The sequence below is a fragment of the Salvelinus sp. IW2-2015 genome, linkage group LG10, assembly GCF_002910315.2.
Source record: "Salvelinus sp. IW2-2015 linkage group LG10, ASM291031v2, whole genome shotgun sequence".
Taxonomy (NCBI): domain Eukaryota; kingdom Metazoa; phylum Chordata; class Actinopteri; order Salmoniformes; family Salmonidae; genus Salvelinus; species Salvelinus sp. IW2-2015.
In genome coordinates, this window is record NC_036850.1 from 17860984 (window position 1) to 17870484 (window position 9501).

Sequence of the window (9501 nt, forward strand, 5' to 3'; positions counted from 1 at the left end):
GTGCAGATATTCTATCTCAGGGAAGCTCATCTGCATGCTCGTCATCCTCACCAGGGTCTTGACCTACTGCAGCTTGACGTTGTAACTGACTTCAGTGGGCAAATGCTCAGCTTCAATAGCCACTGGCACCCTGAAGAAGTGTGCTCTTTACGGATGAATCCCAGTTTCAACTGTACCGGGCAGTCGGCAGACGTATGGTGTCATGTGGGCGAGCGATTTGCTGATGTCAACGTTCTGATCACTGCCCCATGGTGGCAGTGAGGTTATGGTATGGGCAGGTATAAGCTATGGACAATGAACACAATTGCATTTTATCGATAGCAATTTGAATGCACAGAGATACCGTGACAAGACCCTGATGCCCATTGTCATGCCATCCATCCATCACCTCATGTTTCAGCATGATAATGCACGGCCCCATGTCACAAGGATCTGTACACAATTCCTGGAAGCTGAAAATGTCCCAGTTCTTCCCTGGCCTGCATACTCACCAGATATGTCACCCATTGAGCACATTTGGGTTGCTCTGGAGCGACGTGTTCGACAGCGTGTTCCAAGTTCCCGCCAAAATCAAGCAACTTCGCACAGCCATTGAAGAAGAGTGGGACAGCATTCCACAGGCCACAATCGACAGCCTGACCAACTCTATACGAAGGAGATGTGTCGCGCTGCATGAGGCAAATGATGTTCACACCAGATGCTGACACATCCCCCTACTTTTTTTTTAAGGTATCTGTGACCAACAGATGGATATCTGTATTCCCAGTCAGGCGAAATCCATAGATTAGGGCCTAATTTATTTATTTAAATGTACTGATGTATATGATCTGTAACTCAGTACAATCTTTGAAATTGTTGCATGTTGCGTTTATATTTTTGTTCGGTGTATTTAAATGAATTCAAATCCTCTGATTATGATGATGCCAGTGTTTTCTACTGCTTTTTAAAAGGTGGCCACTAGAGAGCAGTGCTGTGTGTATGAAAGAGTGATCCACTTCCAGTGAGGCTAGTGATGAGACAGCTCACATGTAGACTACTGTACAGTATGGTATGTGACACACCCTCTGCATGGGACCTTGTCTAAACATTGATACTGGCACTGTCACATTATCATATTCTGGAACTTTATTTCTAGTGCATTGTGCCGCTCATTTAATTCCAGATTCTTAGACTGGCCTTTGTCTACAGGCATCAATATGTTTTTATCCAGATCTTTCATGTCAAGACCTTATATCATTAAGACCTTTCACAACAATTATAAATGACAAGAGGGGAAACAGTAGCCTGTTCCTAGATCTGTTTGTGCATTAGCCAACTTGACACGCAATGATAGTCAGAAGGGTTGGCTAAAGCACATACAGATCTGAGACCAGACTAGCAAAACAGAGGTCTAAAAAGGAGCTAAAAGACAACGGTGATTCCGAAAGGTCTTGATTCCGAAAGGTCAGCAAATCGCATGACAATCAAGTTAAGTGACTTGTGAGCCACTTTCTCATGAGCAAGCACCTATTATACAGGAGTGACACCAGAGACCTCTGAGAACATGCTAACCCCTTCTGTGGAATTACACAAACACTGCTACTATTCATTACTTAGAATGAGGCCAATTATAGGGGAACGTCATTGTTAGCCAAATATGTCGCATTATTCTACCTGTCTAAGCAAGAGTGAGAATGTACTATATCAGTAACCAAATCTGTGGATATTGTGCCTAACATTGGCAATTTGTATTGTATTTTTATTGTACATGTGTATAAGATCAAAAGCATGAAGATTACACAAAAAAATAGAGGTTTATAATCTTGGTAAGCAGTGGTCAGCCTACCGACTGATCCAGGGAAAAGACAGATGAACGTACAGGAGAGTAGCTCAAGTGATTTGGATCCTGTCTGTTGTAGAAGAATGCAGATGTGTAATATGGCAGTGCTTAATAGCCATTCATCCTCTGCTGATCTAACAGGAGCAATACCTACACAGTCCTGGGGGAGTGGCAGCAATTCACTCATCCCCCATCTTCAGCAAATAGCATGACAGGCAGACAGCCAGGTGATAAAGATGTCACATTCTCTGTGATTGTGCAACTAGCCTGATGTTAAAAGCACCTTGCCAGTTAAGCATGTTCAGTCACTTTCTGCATCAGCTGAATGTCTTAAGATGAGGGGGCGGCAGATAGCCTAGTGGTTAGAGCGTTGGACTAGTAACCGAAAGGTTGCAAGATCAAATCCCCGAGCCGACAAGGTAAAAATATGTCGTTCTGCCCCTGAACAAGGCAGTTAACCCACTGTTCCTAGACCGTCAATGAAAATAAGGATTTGTTCTTTACTGACTTGCCTAGTTAAATAAAGGTAMAAATAAAATGAGTGTGTTTGTTCTCTATAGAGAACAACAAACAAAGCGAACCCATCTGATATTTACCTTATTGACTCCAGTGGATGAAAATAAAGTATGGCAACAGCCTTTATCTCTTTTCAGTTATAACACCCATTTTCCCTCAAACACACAGGTAGTCACAGACAGTCATTACTAACTACACAAATGTATATGCATAAACTCAAACTAACTTTGCATTTATGCATGTTCATTTTGTAGTTAATATTCAACTACTAAAGACCTAGAGACACACCACTGAGTGTTGAATGCTGCAATATCAATAATTATCAATACAACTTTACTATAAGTTATATGTTTAGTAGTTAGATATTAACTACAAAAATGAATATGCATAAACACAAAGTTAGTTTGAGTCAAAGATGTTGCAACTACCCATTTAATGTGTACAAAGTAGGGCATAATTCACCCTTTGTTCTAAGTGAGATGTAAGGAATGGGCTGGTTTGAAAAGTAGGACCAAATTCACTCTGTTCCAGGAGTTTCCCTCGATTCCTGTAACAGAGTGAATTTGGAACGTTGCCTTTAAAAGCCGCAATGACTATAACTCGTGATTGGATTGAATGCCGGTCTTAATTTGGCCCGAATTTTGTAGACATGAAATGGATTGCTGCAGTTGCAACATATTTGACTCAATGTGTTTATGCATATTCATTTTTGTAGTTAATATCTAACTACTAAACATATAACTTATAGTAAAGTTGTRTTGATAATAATTATTGATATTGCAGCATTCAACACTCAGTGGTGTGTCTCTAGGTCTTTAGTAGTTGAATATTAACTACAAAATGAACATGCATAAATGCAAAGTTAGTTTGAGTCAAAGATGTTGCAACTGCAGCTTCCTATTTCATGTGTATAAAAGTAGGGCCAAATTCACTCTTTGTTTTAAGTGAGATGTGAGGAATTGGTGTGTGTTGATTCCTGGAACAGAGTGCATTTGGTCTTACATTCCTTGTCTCACTTAAATCAAATAGTGAATGTGGCACTACTTTTGTACACATAAATACTGTATGTAGCTGCAGTTGTTCTAAGTGAGATATAAGGAATGAGACTGATTTGAGAAAGGACAAAATTCACTCTGTTCCAGAAATCAACACATTAAAAAAAAGAATATGCAGAAACACAAAGTTACTTTGAGTCAAATATGTTGCAACTGCAGCTACATACAGTATTTATGTGTACAAAAGTAGTGCCACATTCACCATTTGATTTAAGTGAGATAAGGAATGTAAGACCAAATGCACTCTGTTCCAGGAATCAACACACACCAATTCCTCACATCTCACTTAAAACAAAGAGCCCTATTTTTATACACATGAAATAGGAAGCTGCAGTTGCAACATATTTGACTGAAATTAGCTTTGTGTTTAATTATATTCATTGTTGTAGTTAAAGGGGAACTGCACTCGCTGAATTGGCATCGTTTTTTGGCTTGCTCCTCAAGAAATGCTGGAGGCCATGACAGAAGCCAAATGTGAGTTGGCTTGGGGGGTGTGGTTTGATGTGGGTGTTTCGTGTGTGTGTCCTTGCCACACCCATCTGTCAAAACCTTGCCCGCAGCTGTTTCCCCCACTCAATCACAACAAACAAACTGCCTGCAGGTTGAGTTCAATAACTACAGGCAGATATATGTATGATGAGATGCCGGATGAAGCGTTGAATAGGTCAGTAGCCTACAGAGTAATATGAGATGAATGCAATTGCTGAATKTATGTAGATATTCTAAACTAAGTGTTTTGGAAACTTTCAAATGTAGTAACAGGTCCATGTACAATAAACAACCGTTTACATAATAYCATAGAAGCAGTGTTCTGCTAATATAACAATGTGCACCATTCATTGTCTTTCTCAGGAATTTTGTCTGGTGGTAATAGGGCTACCTAGGCAAACATGTCAGAGCGGTCATAACTTCCTGTGTTGTGTCCCGTATACAACAGGAATTTCCTGATCCTGATGCAGAATACATACAGGTTCTCCCTCCCCATAATGACTGATACCATTCAATTAAATATTACAAAACGACAATACAGGGTAAAAGTTGTCTAGTAAAATGTTAATGCTGAGTGCCAGGTCTCTGTCCATTCAGCGACGTCAGTATCAAGCCTGTCTGTCGGTCAGGACTCTATCACATCATCTTGCAAGTCTCCAAGTGCTGGCTCCATAGAGCCTCTTGATATCTGACAAACATACACTCACTGACCAGTTTATTAGGTACACCCATCTATGTAGTACTGTGTTGGAACCCCATTGCCTCCAGAACAGCCTGAATTCTTCAGGGCATTCTACAAGGTGTCGGAAACGTTCCACAAGGATGTTAGTCCATACTAACGCTATGGTATCACACAGTTTCTGCAGATTGGACGGGCGTCAGTTCATGCTGTGAACAGCCAGTTCTATATCTTCCCAAAGATGCTCTATTGGGTTGAGGTCTGGGGAMTGTGCAGGGCACTCAAGTAAACTGAACACGCTGACATGTTCCAGGCAATGTTTTTCACTCTTCAATTGTCCAGTGTTGGTGATCGCGTGCCCACTGGAGCCGCTTCTTCTTGTTTTTAGAAGATAGGAGTGGAACCCTGTGTGGTCGTCTGCTGCAATAGCCCATCCGTAACAAGGATCGACAAGTTGTGTGTTCCAAGATGCCATTCTGCACACCACTGTTGTACTGTGCCATTATTTGTCCATTTGTTTGCCTGTTAGATTGCACGAATCTTGCCGTCCTCCTTTGACCTTAATTGCCAATCTCCTTCGGCCACCCACAGGACTGCCGCTGACTGGATGTTTTTGTTTGTCACACCATTCTCAGTAAACCCTAGACACTGTTGTGTGTGAAAAGCCCAGGAGGGAGGATGTTTCTGAGATACTGGATCTGGCACTCCTGGCACTGACTTTCATACCGTGCTCGAAGTCGCTTAGGCCACTCATTTTGCCCATTCTAACATTCAATCGAACAGTAACTGAATGCCTCGATGCCTGTCGGCCTGCTTTATATAGCAAGCCACTGCCCCGTGACTCACTGTCTGTAGGAGCAATCTGTTCTTGTGAACAAGGTATACTGGCCACTGAGTGTATACTATGTTAAACTTTGAACAGGTCAAACTAAACCTACCTAATTATAGTCTCCCCATCAACAAACATTGTTGAGCAGGCAAAAGGTGAGGCAGGAGGTAAGGTTTTTGCCAGCGCCCCATTGATGGGCATAACAGCGTAGATCAGCTCCTGGCCCCTCATCAAAGATACTGGTCGGTCATACACAAACACACACACAAAGCACTGATTACATTATCAATGGTGGTTATGATTAGCATGGTGGAACCAACCTGATTGCTGCATTCACCTTTCTATTTCACTTCAGATATAATGGTATGTGAAGTGAAATACAATGGTAAACACAGCGATCAGGCTGGTTCCACCAGGCTAAGTTATGAAGGGGAATTGGGGAAAAACTCTAAACTCTTTTGACCTTTGACCAGGTCAAATGTCACCAACCTGTTTCAAGTGTCATTCCTGTTCCATTTATAGGAATGCGCACAGCTAGGGCATGTCTGCATGATGCTGAGGGTCCCCCTGCTGGTCTTCTCTATGTTGCATGTTCGGCTTTAAACTGGACATCTCTGCAGCAGGCAATCCTCAAAAACAATGTACTTCCTCGTCTTATGAGGTGGTGTTGACTGGGAGGGCCCGTGACAGGGTTATTCAATAAATACACTAGTGGTAAATTGCATTTTGTTATAAAGAAAGGACCAAGCTTTTTTTGCACTTCACAACMAAAATGACTTCTCCTTGTATCTGCTTGGCTGGGTAATTAACCAACTAGTTTAATCAAACCGAGTATTTTTTTTAGACACATTTTCACATAACACACATTACCATTGTTGATGAAGCCGTCTGTGTCACCAGGGCAGTAACTCGGGTCAAGTTAAATCTAGGTCGTCATAGTTACCACAGGCACAAAGTTATAAACACYGCCTATTTCTACAATTACACTTCTTAGAATGTGATTTTAAACCTAACCCTAACAACACTGCTAACCTTATGCATAACCCTAACCTTAAATTAAGACCAGGAAGTGAACTTTTGTACAGAATGACTAGCACCAGATTGTATTAGATTCAGGCCGGTAATGCCGCTATGGTTTGTTGCTCCAGTCCTTTTGTACAGAATGACTAGCACCAGATTGTATTAGATTCAGGCCGGTAATGCCGCTATGGTTTGTTGCTCCAGTCCTAGTTCACTGTATTACTGAGACATGTGTTAGGTACCACCATAGCTGCATCCATTATTTAGTTTTGCCCTAGACAATACAGAACACATCTGTATGAGCTACGAATTAACTTTCAAACCCGACTTGTAGGCCATAACTAGCTAACGTTAACTAGCCTATAGCTAGCTAAACTGCCTCGCTAGCATTATCAAATGATAACTTTACATAACCAGCAGTATCTAGACAATACACAATAAACTTGTATGAGCTATGAACTAACTAGGTTGTATTATCAAAAAACTAGCTAAACAAAAGTATATGTACTCCTTCACTTCATAAATGTACTCAGATCGCTACAGGCTCTGGGGGCCTGAGAGGGGAAAGCATCTTCCGACAGTATTCCCTGCAATGTTTTCAGCCTTGAAATCCTGGAGATCCAAGAACCTTTTAGCCACTTTCATAATGATTTCCAGATTTTTTTGTTAGTTTGTCCTGTACAATGAATCACCTGCACAATAAACGCAACAAAATCAACCTTCTTCAGCGATTAATCTTTCAGGATATCTCAACTGAAACATCCACAGACTGTTGGGCATCCACGGCCATAGCTTCATCATCTCAACTCGCTGATTTGACAATTTTCACTGTCTCTGCATAGGAGACCTTCTCGACAGCCCTGATCCTTCCTACTTTGACCTCCTTCACCCTAACAGGGCACTCAGAGAACTCTGGAAGCTGATTCTCATTACAATTGGAATACCTTGCATCCTCAGACTCTTCAACAATGATATTCCGTTTGCAAACACTTGACAAGTGGCCATTTTTTAAAACATTTATGACATCGAAGCTTTTGTACATAAGCTCGCACCGCATATCTCATATATCCCAGCTTTACATGGGTCAGGAGAAATTCTTCATCTTACTTCAATAATACAGAAATTCTTTCCTCCCTCTTTCCATTCACAGGGCGGGTTAAGCGACGTGAACCAACTATTCCTGGCATGATCACAGTGGTGGAAAAAGTACGCAATTGTCATACTTGAGTAAAAGATATCTTAATAGAAAATTAAGAGAATAGAAAAAAGTAAAAGTGAAAGTCACCCAGTAAAATACTACCTGAGTAAAAGTCTGAAGGTATTTGGTTTAAAATATACTTAAGTATCAAAAGTAAATGTAATTGCTAAAATATACTTAACTATCAAAAGTAAAAGTATAAATAATTTCAAATTCCTTACATTAAGCAAACCAGACGGCACCATTTTCTTGTTTTTTAAATTTACGGATAGCCAGGGGCACACTCCAACACCCAGACATAATTTACAAACGAAGCATTTGTGTTCAGTGAGTCAGCCAGATCATATGCAGTAGGGATGACCAGAAATGTTGTCTTGATAAGTGTTTGAATCGGACCGTTTTCCTGTCCTGCTAAGCATTCGAGTACTTTTGGGTGTCTGGGAAAATATATGCAGTAAAAAGTACATTATTCTCTTTAGGAATGTAGTGAAGTAAAAGTTGTCAAAAATATAAATAGTAATGTGCAGATACCACCAAAAACAACTTAAGTAGTACTTTAAAGTATTTTTACTTAAGTACTTTAGACCAGGGTTTCCCAAACTCGGTCCTGGGCCCCCCTTGGGCACACGTTGTGAGTTTTGTGAGTTTTGCCCAAGCACTACAAAGCTGATTCAAACAGCCAACTCATCATCAAGCTTTGATTATTTCAATCAGCTGTGTAGTGCTAGGGCAAAAATTCTAATGTGCACCTAGTGGGGTCCCCAGGACCGAGTTTGGGAACCCTGCTTAATACCACTGCATGTTCTTTGAGCAGATACAATTTCAAAGCTAGTGCAGTTTGTACAGTTGCAGTTAGGGAGATAGTACATCTAGTACAGATTACATTGCATTGCTAATAAAGATTTTTTAAAGCTAGTACAGCAAAGTGTTGGGAATAGTCGATTTTTAAACATTAGTTGTAAAGGTACCTTATACTTTAATTGACTCAGGGCCTGATTTATAGCTAGTTTTGGTTGGCTTCTCCGCTCTATGAGCCTGTCCACTTTACTACCCTACTGGCTGAGCTTTGAACCACAATGTCTTCAGGGCCTGAATGTCACAGGATGACCAGGGTAGGGGTCAACAAAATAACCCAAAACGCTGCTGCAGGAACATTCCAATTCATAAAAGCATGCTTCTTCTATGTGCAATAATTCCAATAATCTCCAAACTTCTCAGAAGCCTATCTTCCCATCCATTTACATTTACATTTAAGTCATTTAGCAGACGCTCTTATCCAGAGCGACTTACAAATTGGTGCATTCACCTTATGAAATCCAGTGGAACAACCACTTTACAATAGTGCATCTAACTCTTTTAAGGGGGAGGGGTGGGGTTAGGAGGATTACTTTATCCTAGGTATTCCTTAAAGAGGTGGGGATCCAATCCATCCCTCAGCGTTACCTGAGTTTTTTTGGTCCACATATCATGATGCAGGAAACCTTATGACTCCGCCAGGGGTTTTGCGTCAGTCTGTGACATCTTAAAAGTGAGTTATCACATGACTAGCCATTGTGAAGGGTTTCACGTCAGTGAGGTATGATGAATTGTATCTCTGTTGTAGATCAGTGCTCTCTGTCAGCAGGCTATCAAGAGTGTCAGGCCCTACTATGAGTGAGCGTGGGTCGGTGTCACCCAGAGATAGCTGTCTGTCTCTCATTCCTCTATGCTATCACCTATCTCGTGAATGCATACTGTATGCATACTGTATGTCTCTAAGCATCAACCAAGGTGCACGAACAAAGGAGAAAACTGGAAATGTGAGAGATACTCTGATAACTCTTGGTAAACCTCCGAGCTATATGGGTTAATAGTGACATCCAGTTATTAATCACCTGGCGAAGGATGTATTCTCTG